Source organism: Taudactylus pleione, unplaced genomic scaffold (assembly GCF_031769625.1).
Source record: "Taudactylus pleione unplaced genomic scaffold, aTauple2 ptg000375l, whole genome shotgun sequence".
Lineage (NCBI taxonomy): Eukaryota > Metazoa > Chordata > Amphibia > Anura > Myobatrachidae > Taudactylus > Taudactylus pleione.
In genome coordinates this window covers 38,866-56,901 of record NW_028284776.1, presented here as the reverse complement: position 1 = coordinate 56,901, position 18,036 = coordinate 38,866, and positions in this window count along the sequence as shown.

Genomic DNA, 18,036 nt, shown 5'->3' with positions numbered 1-18,036 from the left:
AGAACACTGGAGATACACTGGAACACAATTAGAAATCCTGATCACCGGCTTGCATGAGATTACTGAGAATGTACTAAGAATCACTAAGAAATCCAGGAGCTGACTAGCTCAGCAGCTCAGGGAGATGTAGACACAGGCAGGTACTGGAGTTTGCTAAATATGCAGGAAAACACAAACATATACTGGGGAATACACATACAAGAGTAGAGTGGACTCAAGGAATGTATTGGGAAAGCTAGAAATGTGGTACTGGACAAAGGCCAAATACTGGGAGAGCTAGAAATGCTGGTACTGGGCAAAGGCCAAATACTGGGAGAGCTAGAAATGCTGGTACTGGGCAAAGGCAAAATACTGGGAATAATTATATATGCAGGTGCAGATTGCACAGACAAGACATATAGAGAAGATAGGCATACACTGGGAGAGTGCTAACTGCAAGTGCAGATTTGCACTGACAAGACACAGAGCAGATTGACACAGACATGTGCTGGGGGGTCCAGCTGTGAGCTAATTAATACCAGCAGGTAATCTGACACTTCAGTGATACAGGGTAATAGCCACAGGAAAGCTGCAATAGAATTAGCAGCACATATACAAAGACACACAGGGAAGGGACATGAAACACTGAAGGACTGTGAGAAAGCTAAAGTCTCAGAGTAAGGTTTAGCATGGAAGCTAATACAGGAAACTGGGAAACTGTGAGCAGGCTGAAGCAACACGCTGAAGGGTTTAGCACAGAGCAACCGTGGGAGTAACACAGGCACTTGGAATAACGAAGTTGAACAGCATCTTCCTGAAGTTCTGGGGGCGGATTTATACCCAGGGGTAGCAGATTATTGGAGCACAGCATCAGCTGACTGAGGTCATGCTACCATTGGTTAGGAGGACTGTCACATGAGAGGAACTGTCATGGCGGCGCCCATGATGGGAACTCCGATCCCCAAAACACACAGCCGACCATGGAAGTCCGCAAAAGCACCTAAGGTAGAATACTCAGCATCTCACCCCTCACTGCACCAGGCGTCTGACCACAAGGAAGTCAGGGGAAGCCAGCACGGAGGTAAGAGATAGCCGATCCTAGGCTGAACCCTGACAGTACCCCCTCCTTTTAGGGTGGGCACCGAACACCCATAAAAGCTCAGCTGGAACTCCTCAGAAAGACACAAAAAATACTTGAAAACACAGGAAAGTCAAAAATCTTTGAAGACATAAGGTGTTTTTGAAGATTAGAAGAACAAGGTACACAACTACCAGAGGGTCTCTCAAACTTCAATTGGGACTAAATAAGTGGAAAAATGGTCAACTTGTCATAGAAAGGTTGGTCACCAGGAAGTCATCGACTCTTCTTCTTTTTCCGAGACTTTTTCGAACCACTAGAAGTAGAAGACTTAAGTTGCAAAGTGTCTTTCACGGGAACTACCGAAATTATTTTTTAATCGTACTCAGGATCGTAGTCAGAATCTGTATTATAATTAATCATCCTTATGCTTCCTTGAGTCTTATCCTTCGGGACAGGTTGTTTTTGAACTGGATCTTTTTGAGAAGGACTCAAAGAAATGCATCTGAGCTTAATAGCAGAGGGTGGTACCCCAGAACTTGAGACTTTGTTGAGATGAGTATCCTCGAGAGAACTGTAAGGATAAGTTGGACCAAATTCTTTAATGACTGCCACAGTAAAGGCTACTAAATCTGACAGCATCGGATCCTTTGAATCATAAATAGGCTCAACCCAGTGCCAAGCTTTACCTCGGAAAGATGAAATTATAAATTTTACTACATTAGTAGGCTTGATTTCAGACCATGGAGATGATTTCATAATAGCGATGAAATAATCCACCAAAGCATAATACTGCGTTATATCTCAATCAAAAAAATGGACATAGAAACATCAGATGGATCCTGAGGTATACCTTTTAAATGTAGTGGTAGCATCATCTTGTGAACCTCTTAACGGATTGGGCACTAAAACATTTGACTTTGACACAACACTAGAAGATTCTTCCTTGAGTAAAGAACCAGAGATCTTTCCTTGGGATACAGATTTTGAAATCCCTTTTTGAGATGTAAAACTTGAGACTTTCCCCTGGACTATGAGACTTGATACCCCCTGCCGGGGTACATAACTAGAAACTTCCTCTGGAGGTATGATGCTTGAACCCCCATCTTGGGGAGTAACACTTGGAAACCCTTGTTCTTGGGGTACAAGACTTGAGACCCCCTCCTGGGGTAAGACACTTGAACTCTTCTTCGGAAATGTAATACTCGAAATCCCCCCCTGGGGGATGGCACTAGGAATCCCATCCTGGGGTGAGACACTTGAAGGCCCCTCCAGGGGAATAACACCACGAACCCCATCTTGGGGCATTACACTGGGAACCTCGTCCTGGGGTAAGACACTTGAATTCCCCTCCTGGGGTATAACACTGGGAACCCCATCTTGGGATGAGGCACTTGAAATCCCCTCCTGGGGTTTAACACTGGGAATCCCATTTTGGGATGAGGCACTTGAAATCCCCTCCTGGGGTATAACACTGGGAATCCCATCTTGAGGTATAACACTTGGAACCCCATCCTGGGGTGAGACACTTGAGGTCCCATCTTGGAGAATAACACTTGAAATTCCCCCTTGGGGCACAACACTGGGAACCCCATCCTGGGGTGAGACAATTGAAATCCCCTCCTGGGGTGAGGAAACTGAAACCCCCTCTTGGGGTGCAAGGCTTGAAACCCCCTCCTAGGGTGAAGAACTTGAAATAAGGACTTTCTCTTGAAACGTAACACTGGAAATCCCCTCCTGGGGTATTACACTGGGAATCCCATCCTGGGGTGAGACACTTGAAGTCCCCTCTAGGGGAAGGACACTAGGAACCCTCTCTCTGGGTAAGAGGCTTGAAACCCCCTCCTGGGGTAAAGAACTTGAAATGAGGATTTCCTCTTGGGGCGTGACACTTGAAATCCCTTCTTGGGGTATAACACTAGAAACACCCTCCTGGGGGATAGCATTTGAGGCCCCTCCTGGGAAACAAGATTTGAAACCTTCTTTTGGGGTGAGAGACTCAAGGCCCCCTCCTGGAGTACAGAGCTTGACACTCCCTGTTGGAGTATGGGACCTAAAACCCCCTTCTGGGGAAGCCGACTTGGCTTTTCCTTTCGGGGTACGCAAAATGAAATCCCCTTTTGGGATGCAAGAACACAGACTTCCTCCTGGGGTGAGTGGCTCAGAACCCCCTCTTAAGGTATGGAACTTGAGACCCTTTCTTGGGGAGTAACACTTGGGGAGTAAGGCAAAATACTGGGAATAATTATATATGCAGGTGCAGATTGCACAGACAAGACATATAGAGAAGATAGGCATACACTAGGAGAGTGCTAACTGCAAGTGCAGATTTGCACTGACAAGACACAGAGCAGATTGACACAGACATGTGCTGGGGGGTCCAGCTGTGAGCTAATTAATACCAGCAGGTAATCTGACACTTCAGTGATACAGGGTAATAGCCACAGGAAAGCTGCAATAGAATTAGCAGCACATATACAAAGACACACAGGGAAGGGACATGAAACACTGAAGGACTGTGAGAAAGCTAAAGTCTCAGAGTAAGGTTTAGCATGGAAGCTAATACAGGAAACTGGGAAACTGTGAGCAGGCTGAAGCAACACACTGAAGGGTTTAGTACAGAGCAACCGTGGGAGTAACACAGGCACTTGGAATAACGAAGTTGAACAGCATCTTCCTGAAGTTCTGGGGTGGATTTATACCCAGGGGTAGCAGATTATTGGAGCACAGCGTCAGCTGACTGAGATCATGCTACCATTGGTTAGGAGGACTGTCACTTGAGAGGAACTGTCATGGCGGCGCCCATGATGGGAACTTCGATCCCCAAAACACACAGCCGACCATGGAAGTCCGCAAAAGCACCTAAGGTAGAATACTCAGCATCTCACCCCTCACTGCACCAGGCGTCTGACCACAAGGAAGTCAGGGGAAGCCGGCATGGAGGTAAGAGATAGCCGATCCTAGGCTGAACCCTGACACATGCACTGTCAAGTGTGGGACCTTATGTAGACAGGTGTATGCCTTTCAAAATCATGTCCAATCAACTGAATTTACCACAGGTGGACTCCAATTAAGCTGTAGGAACATCTCAAGGATGATCAGTAGAAACAGGATGCACCTGAGCTCAATTTTGAGCTTCATGGCAAAGGCTGTGAATACTTATGTACATGTGATTTCTTAGTTATTTTTTTTTTACTAAGTTTGCAAAAATCTCAAAAAAACTTTTTACACGTTGTCATTATGGGGTATTGTGTGTAGAATTTTGAGGACAAAAATTAATTTATTCCATTTTGGAATAAGGCTGTAACATGACAAAATGTGGAAAAAGTGAAGCATTGTGAATACTTTCCGGATGCACTGTATAATTTAATAAAGAATAATTCTAAAACCTAAAAAATACTGTATCAATAATACACTATTTAAAATAACACTGTAACTAAAAAAGTATCAAAATAATGGATAGTCACAAGGGTAATATACATTAAGAACAAGAATAATCTAATTAATTGAACTTTCACTGACACGCCTGCGACACTCCCATAACACACCCATAAGATGGACCATCCCTGTGCGCTAAGCCACCTCTCTGTCACCGTCAAGGGACATCTAGTACATTTTCCTTACAGTTCTTAGTGCATGTGTCTGAAATTGCAACTACGACTCTGTACAACCACAATCAGGACGCACGCGCAGTAGCAAAACATCGCTCTATTGTGTCCGACATTGGCAGTGCATCCACTTCTGAGTCAGGCTCATTGCCTCCTCGTTGGTCATTTTCCCTTTATCATGGTTTTAAACACCTGATACTTGATGTATGAGCCGTAACTTATCTATTTATACTTCCCATACTGTGCACCTTTATATTACTCCTGCCTTTTTTTGTTCATAGTCTAACCATTTAACTAGTGCATGTGATGCAACTGCAACCAGCTGGTCTTTAGCTGACATGGTCACCTAATTAACACCTGCCTCATACTTGGGCACCCCTCTGGAATCTATTTTGCTACTTTACGATTTTGTCCCTCATAATTTTTTTTTTTCTTACCCCAAAATTCAAGTTCAATTTTTGGGCTATCCCGATTTTTTTTAAAAACTTTTTTGGACACAGATTAGTTTTAGGGGACACTCCCAGGGGTGCAGGCTATTTTTTTTAAGCCTGCACCACTAAACCCCAATTCTGCACTTTTTTTCGCCATGTAAAACATTGTTAAAAAACGGGCATAACTTTTAACCAAGACTTTTCGCACAGGCGAAAAGTCTTTGAAATTGAATACGGGGATAATTCAAACAGGCGAAAATGACTTTATCGCTGATAATGAGTTTTCGCTTCAAATTGAATACCGCCCTTAGTGTTACCCCTGGGTCAATAGGTTGATCATACAAGATCTTAAGGATCCTAATGAACTGCTCCACTTCCCGGTAGCACTATGTTTTTGTGGGGCATGTACACTTTATTATTTTTCTTATAATTAGCACATGTATACAATATAATTTTCTTCTCTTTGGGTGCACTGCACCAGATTATGCCCCCATTTACTAACAAGTTTTATCACAAAAATGAGTGATAAATTACACTGTGTATGATAAATGGTGCTGCAGCCAATCAGCTCCCAACTGTAACAGTTGACAGTTGGGAGCTGATTGGCTGGAGCACCATTTTTCATACACTGTGACATTTATCACTCGTTTTGGTGATAAAACTCTTTAGTAAATGAGGCCCTTATATGTTGAAATTACTATAGCTGCTGTGGAGTGCTGTTGGAGGCCTCTGTGAGAGCCAATCAGCGAATAACTGATGGTAAAATCTATGTAGTATCATACACTTGATGTTTCAGCTAACCTTCGATGCAAGTTCTTCCATATAACAATAACATGTACATCAGGTCACAGGGGGCCTGGAAGACTGAGAGGGGTATTCAATATGAAAGGTTAACTTCCCTGGCGAAGTTAACGTTTCATATTGGAGTTTTTTTCTGCGTAAAGGTATGGTGCGCGTTCCCGCTTATCCCCGTATTCAATATCAAATTAACGAAAACGGGAAACTCCGAAGCTGGATTTGCGTAAAGTTACGAATTTTTCCTTAAAATAATTGTAAGACCCCCCTAAAGTTGTAAAAACATGGGGGAACACTATGGGTACCCCCGTTTTAGCCTTTAATTGAAAATCGGGGCTTTAAATAGCCGGAGCAGGTGTTTTTTTCCCGACATTGAAGAAGTGATGCAGAAGAGCACTTAGGTTATTTTTTTCATTTTTTTAAGTGGTCCCATCAAATTTGGGGAACATGAAAATGGGTACTAGCATATTTTGATGTCCCTAAAGTAAGTTTTTAAAAATTCTGCATTTGTGCACCTGCCGCTATAATTCTATTCTAGAAAACACCTGCCGCATACATGCAGAATAGCCCTGAACCTATTTCCCTATTGTTTAACAATTTTTTCCCTTTTTTTTTTTGCACCCCAATTTTTTAATTCATTTTTTGGGGTGTCCCTATTTTTTTTAAAACTTTTTTTGACACAGTTCTTTTTTAAATGTCAATCTCAGGGGTGCAGGCTATTTTTTTTAAGCCTGCACCCCTAAACCCCAATTCTGCACTTTTTTTCGACACCTATTCAATGGTGAAAAGTTATCACCGTTTTTTATCAAAGACTTTTCAAAACTACGATAAGTCTTTGAAATTGAATAGGGTGTAAAAGTAAAACAAGTGATATTAATGCAAAAACGTTAAAAAGTGCGATATTAACGCAAAAAATTATGTTATCGCACCCATATTGAATACCCCTATAATAGAGCAATAATACACAAAGGGCCTGATTCAGAAAAGTATGTGTAAATATGCAAATCGTAGCTGTTGGGAGATGTATTGAGACGCCCACCTGCGAGTTGAGAGAATATTTTTGTACTGCGCATGCACGTGAGTCGCACTGTCGGCGGTCGCAGTGAGGTCTTGGATGCAGTGTGATTGACAGTGAGGGAACATTTGTGGGAGGTAACAGGGGAGCGGCAAACTAAACGCATGTTTTGGGGGTGTGTCTCTGCCTGCAGATTTGTATGCAATGGTTAAGGCTCCGTTAGCTTAATTCCAATGGACATTCTCAGCGACCATAGGGTAGCTTAGAACATCAAGGGTGTCACAATACAAGTCCCAGCAGCTGCGACATTTGCATATTTTGCACAACCGCAGCATACGATATAGCAGCCGTGACGAGATTTGCGTCCATCTCTAAATCAGGCTTTCTATTCTAAGGACACAAGACAGCCATGAGAGATAATGGGATGGGGCCTCCACCTGAGGAAGATTATTGGGAAACAATGAAGGATAAAGTAGCACTATCTCAATTCCAGTTTTGATCAAAGAAACCTCATATAAAATGTATTAGAGATGTTACTATGCTGCTGACATTCAATGTACAGTCATTCTAGTTCTAAATTCAGAAGAAACTGTGGTCATATAAGCAGGACTGTGCATAAGGGGAACACATGTCTGGGGACCCAGCAGGTCAGGAGGGCCCACTCAGCCCAAAGATAGCTACACCTCTCCCTGATGAGCATCTACATAAAGCGCGGCCCCTGCAGCTCATACAGCCCAAAGGACCTGCCCAGCGTGCTGATGTCACACAGTCGGAGAGGGAGGTGGTAGCTCTGTGGTACCGGCGTTGGTTGTTGCTTTGTGTATGAACCATGGCTTAGGACAGTAGCAGGGATCAGAGCTTGTTGGTGCCAGTGGTAAGAATAAACTACAGTAGCTCTGGAGCATGTGTAGGGAAAGAGATGGGCCTGATATAAGGAAATTACCATGTCTGGCCCTTCTGTAACATTGGTGTTAAGTTGTGGTGCGAACAGCAAAATGTATAGTAAGTATATTATATACTGTATATAGAATTAAGCTTAGGACCCTATATTCTGCATGAGTGTCATGGCCAAATTTCTGGCTTTAAAATGTGTAGTCATTCTCCTCCTATATATTTAATTCAGCAACTTGCCCCCCATTATTACCTGCTGGACTACTTACTATGTCCTCCTCTGTAGGGAAGATCTGCCCCCAGTGATACTGGTCTGATTTTTTCCTGCACGTTTAGCTCCTAGTATTTTCTTCTCCTCGTGTGGCCGAGGGCCTAATTCAGAGGTGTACAGTACTTACGCTAATGCATTCACAGTTGCTATGTGAAAATATGCTAATACTGGAGCTGGCTGGAAATGTATTGCGATGCTCACCGATGACTTTGCAGATCCAAGCAACTGCGTACCTACAAATATGCAGCCGTCGTTGCAGAACATCCGATAATCGCCCAGCTGAGTAGCCCCATGGTCATGCAGAATGGCCGCCTGAACGGAGACGTCGGAACTACTCTATCTGCATATGGGATTGCAGACGCAGGCTACAACATGCCTTGAAAATGGGCGGGATATACCTGCGTTATTTTGCATCCACTCCCCGTTACCTCCACCAAGTGGTTCCTGACTGTCAATCTCTTTGCAAAGAAATCCTCTCTGCAAGCGACTTTGCAAAGGTACATTGGCGCATACGCCATAGACCAGTAATCACTCACCTGTGTAAGTATCAGAATAGAGTACACCCCTGAATCAGGGCCCTCGCCATGGGGCTGATTCTGAGTACCTATTACATATAAGCAGCAGCGTGCATTGTGAGTTTATGCAAATGGCCTACAAACTCATTCCTATGTACATCCATGTGGCCGAATGTGCAAGGACTGTGATGCCCACTTTAAGTACCCGTGTCTGCTGTAGTGATGATTGGTGCGCTCTCATACGCCACCATCGAAAATTACATCAGCCCTTTGGTGGGTACAGTTTCTCAGTCTAACCACGGCCTCCTACGCTAGAGGCTGTGCATCTGGTAACGCAGCCGCTTGCATTGGCATGCTCACAACACGCCCATAATACACCCACTGCAAGGCCCATTTCTGTGTACACTAGTAGCCACCTCCCAGTCACTACCCATCACTCTTCCTTCACCTTTCTGCTACCATCGGAATAGATCACAGCAGCACCTTTGTACACTCTGTGTAGCACATGCACCATCGGGTTTTCAGAACTTTTCACGCATGCGCAAATAATCACTCAACTACATAAACATCAGCATTGTGTGCTATTCAGCATCAGACCCAATATCCTTCCCTGCCTAGGGCAAAGAGGATACTGCACAGCTATTTATGGTCACATTATATAGCCTTTGGTAATCACACTAACCCTTGAAAATACATTACTACCCACATAGAAGCACTGGTAAGCATAGCTAGCATTAATGGAAAAGTGAAGGTTATAGGTTTTGTTCTGGAGCAGGCTTGGCCAACCTGTGTCTCTCCAGCTGTTGTGAAACTTCAAATTCCAGCATGTTTCACTAGCTGATTAGTGGGAAGCTATGCTGGGAGAACCACAGGTTAGAACAGGCCTGTTCTAGAGGCTTATCATTGTGTTACCAGTGTGATTCAAAATAGCCCCATGGACATTTGTGGAAAGACAGGACTCCTGACATTTAAGAATTAACAGAGCCGGGGGGCGTGTCCTGACCAGCAGACCGGGCAGGCGTGTTTAACCTCGGCTCCTGCAAGATACCCATATTTGGGGCATTTTCTTGGGGGATTCCTCACCCTCAACCCCTACACAGGGGTTAACTATCGACAGCCCACGCTGCCGGCACCTGCCTGCGAGCTCCGAGAGGCTCCGACGACCTGCTGCAAGGCGCGGCCTACAAATAGCAGGAAGCCGGGGCCTCAATTAGTGGCTCTGACCAGGCTCACATCTAGCAGATACCGCTGGGCCGCCGATACCGCTGATGCCTACTCCTCGCCGAGGGATACCAGCGCTGCTACCTCCCGCCTCCGGGTGCCCTTGGAAAGCCGGGAAGGTGCCACAGAAGAGACAAGCGCGGGGCTTTAGTTTGGTGACTACACCCGGCCGCCATCTTTGATTGGGCCCCTGACACGGCGCCTCCGCTCCTCCTATACCCACTGGGCTTCCCCGCGCCTTACCTGTCTCTCCTGCTGACTATGGCTGTGTTCTGGGCAGCCAGCAGGGACTCGACCTCTCCTCCTGCGGTGTGCTGGAGACGCCCGCTTTGCACCCTGCGGCGCTGTGGGGATCAGCTGACCGGCTCTGGAGCCCCTTTGCCTGGACCTGCACTGCTACAGCCCTCTTGGGACCGGGTGGTGAGATTCCCACTCCCCCTCTCTCTTGTCCTGTTTGGAGGTGGTGGGGTGCTGCCATAGCTCACTTTTCACTTGCCTCAGTTTACTGCTACATGTGTGTGGATCTGACTCCCCCCTGTGGTAACCTGCTATAATTACACTCATGTGAAAGTGACACCAAGCTCCTGTCTCTGATCCATGCTGAAATGACACCTTCGGCACTACTCAAGTTTACATCTTTCAACTCAAATCTCCTCATGTAGACCTTTTTTGGATGTGTCCACGTGTGTGGCCTTAATAACCTCTGCATAACATAAATACACATCAGATCTTGAGCTTGCATCCTTTATGAAAAAAATTCTAATTTCCTCTTCAATGACCCCTACTGGCTCTACTCAGGCCCCCCAAGACGACACCCCTGGTGGAAATTCCTCTGACTCAGACTGCTCTACCACTCGTTCCGCCACCTACCGCAAACGCAAATCATCAACCAATTCTAAAACATCTAAGATGAAACCTGCTGATATTGCCGCTATCCTGGGCCCTCTGCTCGATGAAAAACTTGCAGGAATCAAAGAAGCTTTGAGTCTACTTTATCTCAACTAACCCAACATTCTACGAAATGGAGCAGAGGGTAACTATCAACATTAGAAGACGACCTGAGCACTGCCCAACAAACCATCGAATCTCAACATAAGGTCATCGCTACCCTCACCGACAAACTGGATGACCTAGAGAACCATAGCAGGCGCAACAACCTGCGGGTCATAGGCATCCCAGAATCAATAAAGGGTCACGAATTACTAGATCTCCTTTCTAACTGGATTCCGGAACAACTAGCCATGGACTTAAAGGGAGTGCCGCTGGCCATTGAGAGGGCACACAGAATTGGGCCATATCGCAAAAACACCTCCGATCGCCCGCGTCCTGTTACAATGAAAATATTAAATTACGCAGATAAAACCAAGCTCTTGGATCATAAACAGCCAGTTTATCATACAAGGGGAAACGTCTCCTCATGTTCCAGGACTTTTCTGTTCACGTCACTAACAAACGCAGAGACTTTGCCCCGATATGCAAGCATCTATTCGACACTAAAGTCAAATTCTCTCTGCTATACCCGGCCAGACTGCGGGTATTTGGGGGAGGAAAACCACTCTTCTTCGAAGATCCAGCTGCAGCAAAAGCTCATTTTTTTGTGCCCTGATACTTGACTGATCTGCATTTAAATCTTCTTACATTTCATTTTGCTTGTTCTACTTATGAATATAGGCCACACTGTGGATATATTGATTACCCACATATGTACACGAAATACCATTCTATTTTGTCTTTACACAATTTTTTTATGTTTATTGTTTTGTTGACTGTTGATATATTTTGTGCTTGTCTGTGCCTGGGGTTCGGATCTTCCAGGGGCTTTCCCTTCCTCTCGTGCTGGGACAGGAGGGGACCCCTTTGTGTCCTTGAATCTGTTTTTTTGCCAATTCCAGCTGTGGGGGTAGGTTAACATAGCAAACCTTACTCCATCTCAATCATCTGTAGAGAGAGATGCTCCACGTCTTCCATTTAATATAATATCATGGAACGTTGAAGGGCTTAATAGCCCCATCAAAAGAAAAAAGGTGACTACACACCTTGGCCATATGTCTCCACATATAACTTTTCTCCAGGAAACCCACTGGACCGATGATCCCAGAAATTCTCTGAGGGCCATGCAGGAAATACTTAGATCCCGATGGGAGATATATATTATTAGATATTAAGATTGATGATGTGGTCTATACCCTACTTAATATATATGCTCCGAATACTTCTAATCAAATTTTTATTGCAGCACTTTTGCGGAAGGTTCTTGGGGCAGCCAAAATCTTATATTGGGGGGGTGACCTGAATACAGTTGTTGATCCATCCTTGGACAGATCTGGGGTGAGTACACAAGTCCTTGACCACTCCCATCCCATTCTCTTCTTTCCTCCTTTTGTACACAATTAGATTTACTGGACCCGTGGTGTGTACTTCACCCACTCCAAAGAGACTACTCCTTTTATTCTCACCCACATTCCACCCACTCTCGTATTGACTATCTATTTATATCCAAACACCTGTTTCATAAAGTCACTAATATATGCATTAAGAACATTATCATATCAGATCATGCCCCGATAGTTATGACTATCCAACTAACCCTAACCCTAAATTCCATAGATGGGGAAACAAATCAGGGAAGTTATTGGCCAATCTTATTAAAGGCCCACACACTAGGACTTGGGTGAACGCCATAAAAAACTCTAATACCATCCTTACCACTCCGACTGATATCTGCGTTGAGTTTGCAAATTTTTACAAATCACTATACACCAGGGGTCCAGATGACATTAGCGAGGGACACTCCTTCTTGAAGGAGGCCCATCTTCCTAAATTGTCTCAGGAGGAAAGAGAATCCCTAGACGATCCCCATCACAGAAAAAGAGGTAATTGACACTATTAAATCTCTCCCGAATAACAAAAGCCCTGGTCCCGATGGCTTTGGAGCAGAGTTTTATAAGATGCTTCAAGAGGAACTAACCCCAACATTGACAAAACTCTATAACCACATTCACTACTAAAGAGACTCCTCTTAGATTAATTGAAGCTACAATTGTTGTGTTAGCGAAACCTGGCAAAGACCCAACTCTGGTGGGCTCTTACCGCCGCATCTCCCTGTTGAATCAAGATTTTAAAATCCTTACTAAATTGATGGCAAATCGCCTGCAGACATACCTACCCCAACTAATTTCTTCTGCGCAGCTTGGTTTTATTAAGAATAGGCAATCGGTACAAAGAATACGAGCCGCTATTGCCGCAATAACATATACTCATATGCACAAAACTATGGATAACATACTCGTTAATTTAGATGCAGAAAAAGCATTTGATAAAATAGCATGGTCCCATCTTGATAGAGTATTGCACCATCAATGTTTTGGTATAGCTTTCTGTAATTTAATAAAAACCCTCTACGATACACCCACTGCCCAAATAGTGGTAAATAACGTGACCTCTCCTTCATTTCATCTTGAAAGGGGCACTAGACAGGGGTGCCCTCTCTCGCCCCTCCTCTTTAACCTGGCTTGGAACCCTTTATTCGGTATATTATACAGTTGCCTGGATTTGCTGGCATTAAAATTGGCGAACGAGAGATACATGTCACAGCATTTGCAGACGACCTCCTCATATTTACGTCCAACCCCAGACAATCCATCCCCCTTTTAATTGGGGCCATAAATCGGTTCTCCACATTTGCAGGCTTTTCCATTAATTTTGAAAAATCAGAAGCTTTGGCCATATTTAGACGGGTGGAGAGGGGATGGAGTAATACATTTCCTTTTCAGTGGGCAAACAACCACCTTACTTATTTAGGGGTGGCACTTTCAACTCATCTAGCCCATTTATATACCCTAAATATTGATCCAATTATTCGCAAAATAAAAACCTGAACTTAGTCTGTGGCAAAATCTACCTATTAACTTGTTAGGACGCTGTAATTTATTTAAAATGGCTTGTTTTCCAAAACTGCTATATATCCTGCAGATGACTCCTCTTCTACTTACAAAATCAGATCTATCTTTACTCAACGCCACTGTCTCTAAATTTATCTGGAATAATAAAAGGCCTAGAATTAGCCAAAAGAAACTGTCTCAAACCATACCAAGGGGGGGAGTAAACTTACCGAATATAAGACAGTATAATTTAGCCTGTCTTCTACACTTCGCTATAGATTGAATCACTTAAAACAATATATACACAGATGTTGAGTTGGAGTCTCAGTTATGCGCTCTCTCTCTTAGTTATTTGCTACATATGCGGATGTCAAGATTGCAGTCACTTAATCTTAATAACCCTCTGATCATATCTACCATCCAGGCATGGCAATCCTCTAGAAAACTACTTAAACTCCAACAATTCCACTCCCTAGCACTACAGTTTATTGGTAATCTAGACTTTCAGAAAGGTGAGATATCATTGTCCTTTTCTGCCTGGTGCTCTTCTGGAATTTTAAATTTACGAACACTCTTAAACGACTCACACCTCCCCCTCACCTTCAATGAAGCCACGGAAAAATATGGACTTAGACCCCAACAAAGGTTCTATTATTACCAAGCTATCCATTATCTACGTTCTATCCTTCCCCAATTGGATGAACAGGATTATGTAAACCCCCTAGACTCTCTCACATGCACCACTACATATTCCATCTCAACAATATATACACGTATACGCGCAGAAATAGATCCAGAAACCGAACTTTTGGAATTAGGTAAATGGTCCTCCCAGATTCCCTCTATGTCTCCAAATTTAATTTTGGAGACTTTTCAAACTAACTTAAAGCTCATTCCTGCCAGCTCCTACCAAGAGATGGCATATAAACTACTACATAGGGCATATTTGCCGCCCCAAAAACGCCATTTGATGGGTATATCGGACGAGTCGAGATGCACCAAATGCTCAACTACAGACGCAGATATCATGCATTGCCTCTGGGAATGCCGACACATAAGGAAGTTTTGGAGTGAGTTACATCATTATGGGTATGAGGTGCTAGGCATACCTTTTAGGTGTACTGCATCATGGGCTCTATTTGGCCATCTAGCTGACCAACCCGAGATTCCCAAATCTGATAAAAAACTTATAGTAATTCTATCCGCAGTGGGTCGGAAGGCCATACTACAACAGTGGATTCATAACTCACCGCCAACTGTTTGTATGGCCACTTCTAGACTGCTCTTTTTGTTTAATATGGATTGGCTGGAGGCATCTTTAGATAAGGAAACTCTAACCCCTGCGCTTTTTCAGTGCTGGGGCAAATATATTCAAACATTACCCTCTTCAACTAAACTGGCAATACAACGGTTCTTTCAATTCACTTCATGGTACTCTTACCAATTATTAGATAACCAAACTCCTATCACCACCTAAATTGTTTGTTCCTCTATACCACAGCCAAGCACCTGTATATGTGTATATATATCTCTCTCTAACGATTAGTTAAATATATACAAGGTTGGAAAATATTGGTATATTTATATACACTGATGTTTTTTTTTTTTTTTTTTTTTTTTTTTTAACTTGCTCTATATTGACAAAGCTGTATTTGTTATGAGGTCTGCAATGCCTTGCTTCCTTTTTGTGTATTTTCATTTTAATATACCTTAATAAAAAATATGTTGGAAAAAAAAAAAAAAATTAACAGAGCCAAATGTAATAGAGTAGCCCACAATTTGTAGCTAGTGCAGAGATTTCAGCAATTTAGTTGGGCAATTTTTTAAACCCTTACCTTTGGTTATTTCTCCTCTGTTCGGTTTCCATCTCTTTCCCTTCCTTTAATATTTGGTAGTATATAAACTATATTAATAGTTGCTTCAATTTGGAGCCAACTGGAAGGACTTGGGGGTGGGAAGTTTACTATTTAATCTAGATGAGAAGCAATACGACAAAAAAAACTGTTATAATGTTATATTGGTTATATAATGTTATATGTTATAATCCATGCTTGCAAATTCTTTTGAATATCATTAAAAGGCCAGACATTTTTCTTTTCATTGAGAAGCATAATTCCTTGTCTGATGGAATGGCATTCCTGTATTTTAACCCTATACCTACCCTCCTCTTAGTTCCTAACATTAACTTCCTCCCATACCCTAACTGTGGGCATTCTGAGAATGCGTACAATTCACATTGCAAAATTTAAAATGTCGACATTCTGTTGAACCATGTCAACATTCTAATGTCAACATGGTAATTATTGACCATGTGACCGGATCCCTTTAGAGAATAAATTACAGGTCAATATTACTTATTTCTATGGTTTTAAAGATTAAAAGCAGGATCATTATCTGCCTAGTGTTTTGGGGCGTGTTGTACTTACCAACCAACATGGGTCATGGCTGATGTAAATTACTATACTTGCTGGTCCTCAGGATGTAGGAACACTTTAATGTCTGTGGTACTTCTGTTATATTAATGGTACTGAGCCAAAATGTGATGTGAAACCCTCTTAAGGTGCACATACACATGCTGATAATACTGAGCGATTGCACGATTACGACATCGTAATCGTGCAATCGCTCAGTAATCGTGCACTTTTATTTCTCCCGCTGGTCGCTTACGACATCCACCATCGGCCGAACAACCTTACGATAACAGGTTGAGCATGATAGGGGATGATTGATGTGCCTACACTGAACAACAGCTCGTTCAGTGTAGGCACAGCACAGACTGTCAAATGACTGCACGATTACAGTGTCGTAATCAGTCGTTTTTTGGGCTGCAAGTGGGTGTGTGCCATTACAGTGACATACAATACTGTGTAAAAGTTTTAGACAGATGTGGAAAAAACACTGCAAAGTAAGAAAATGCTTTAAAAAATAGAAGTGTTAATAGTTTTATCAAATAAAATGCAAAGTGAACAGAAGAGAAATCTAAAGCAAATCAATATTTGGTGTGATCACCCTTTGCCTTCAAACCGGGATGCAGTCTGATTGCGGACGGGCGCTATCTCGCCCGCTGATATCCCGACACTGCAAGCCCGACATGGAACTGAAGATAGGGGTCAAAATCCTGATGCCTATCATTAGCCCCACTATGAAATCCTGACACCTGGCATACTGAACGAAGGTAGGTCGGGTGTCTTATCCTCTAGTTGCAGGGGGGGAGGGGGGGGAGATAGGGTTAGGTTTAGGGACCCCCAGGGGGACATAGGGTTAGGCACACCCCTGGGAGGTTTAGGGGGGACATAGGGTTAGGCACACCCCTGGGAGGTTTAGGGTGCGTGGTGGGAGGGGTTAGGCACTAACGGGGGAGGTTATGGTTAGGCACCACTAAGGGAGGGTTATGGTAGGAGGAGAGTTAGGGTACCTACCACTCCCCGTCTGGCTTTCCCTCCTTCGGTCTTCTGGTGTCAGTATATGATCCGGGGGCTATTCAGCGCCGGAATTACATACAGATTCCTTCAAAACAGCATCAATTCTTCTAGGTACACTTGCACACAGTTTTTGAAGGAACTCGGCAGGGAGATTATTCCAAACATCTTGGAGAACTAACCACAGATCTTTGTGGATGTAGGCTTGCTCTAATCCTTCTGTGATCCCAGACAGACTTGATGATGTTGAGATCATGGCTCTGTGGGGGCCATATCATCACTGTTGAGGACACCATTAATCCTGACCAAATTCCCAACTCCATTTGTTGAAATGCAGCCCCAAACTTGCAAGGAACCTCCACCATGCTTCACTTTTGCCTGCAGACAGATTATTGTACCGCTCTCTGGCGAACAAACTGCCTTCTGTTACAGCCAATTATTTATATTTTTGACTCATTAGTCCAGAGCACCTACCACCATTTTTCTGCACCCCAGTTCCTATGTTTTCATGCATAGTTGAGTCACTTGGCCTTATTTCCACATCAAAAATGGTATGGCTTTTTGCCCGCAATTCTTCCATGAAGACCACTTCTGGCCAGACTTCTTTGAAAAGTAGATGGGTGTACCTGGGTCACACTGGTTTCTGCTAGTTCTGAGCTGATGGCACTGATGGACATCTTCTGATTTCAAAGGAAAATGAGCATGATGCACCTTTCATCTGATGTACTAAGTTTCCTTGGCTTACCATTGCGTCTACAGTCCTCAACGTTGCCCGTTTCTTTGTGCTTCTTCAAAAGAGCTTGAACAGCACATCTTGAAACCCCAGCCTGCTTTGAAATATTTGCCTTGCTGATGCGCTATAATTACCTTGTCTCTTGTTGCTGTGCTCAGTAATAGTGTATGACCTGTGACATGAAACAGCCTTCCACAAC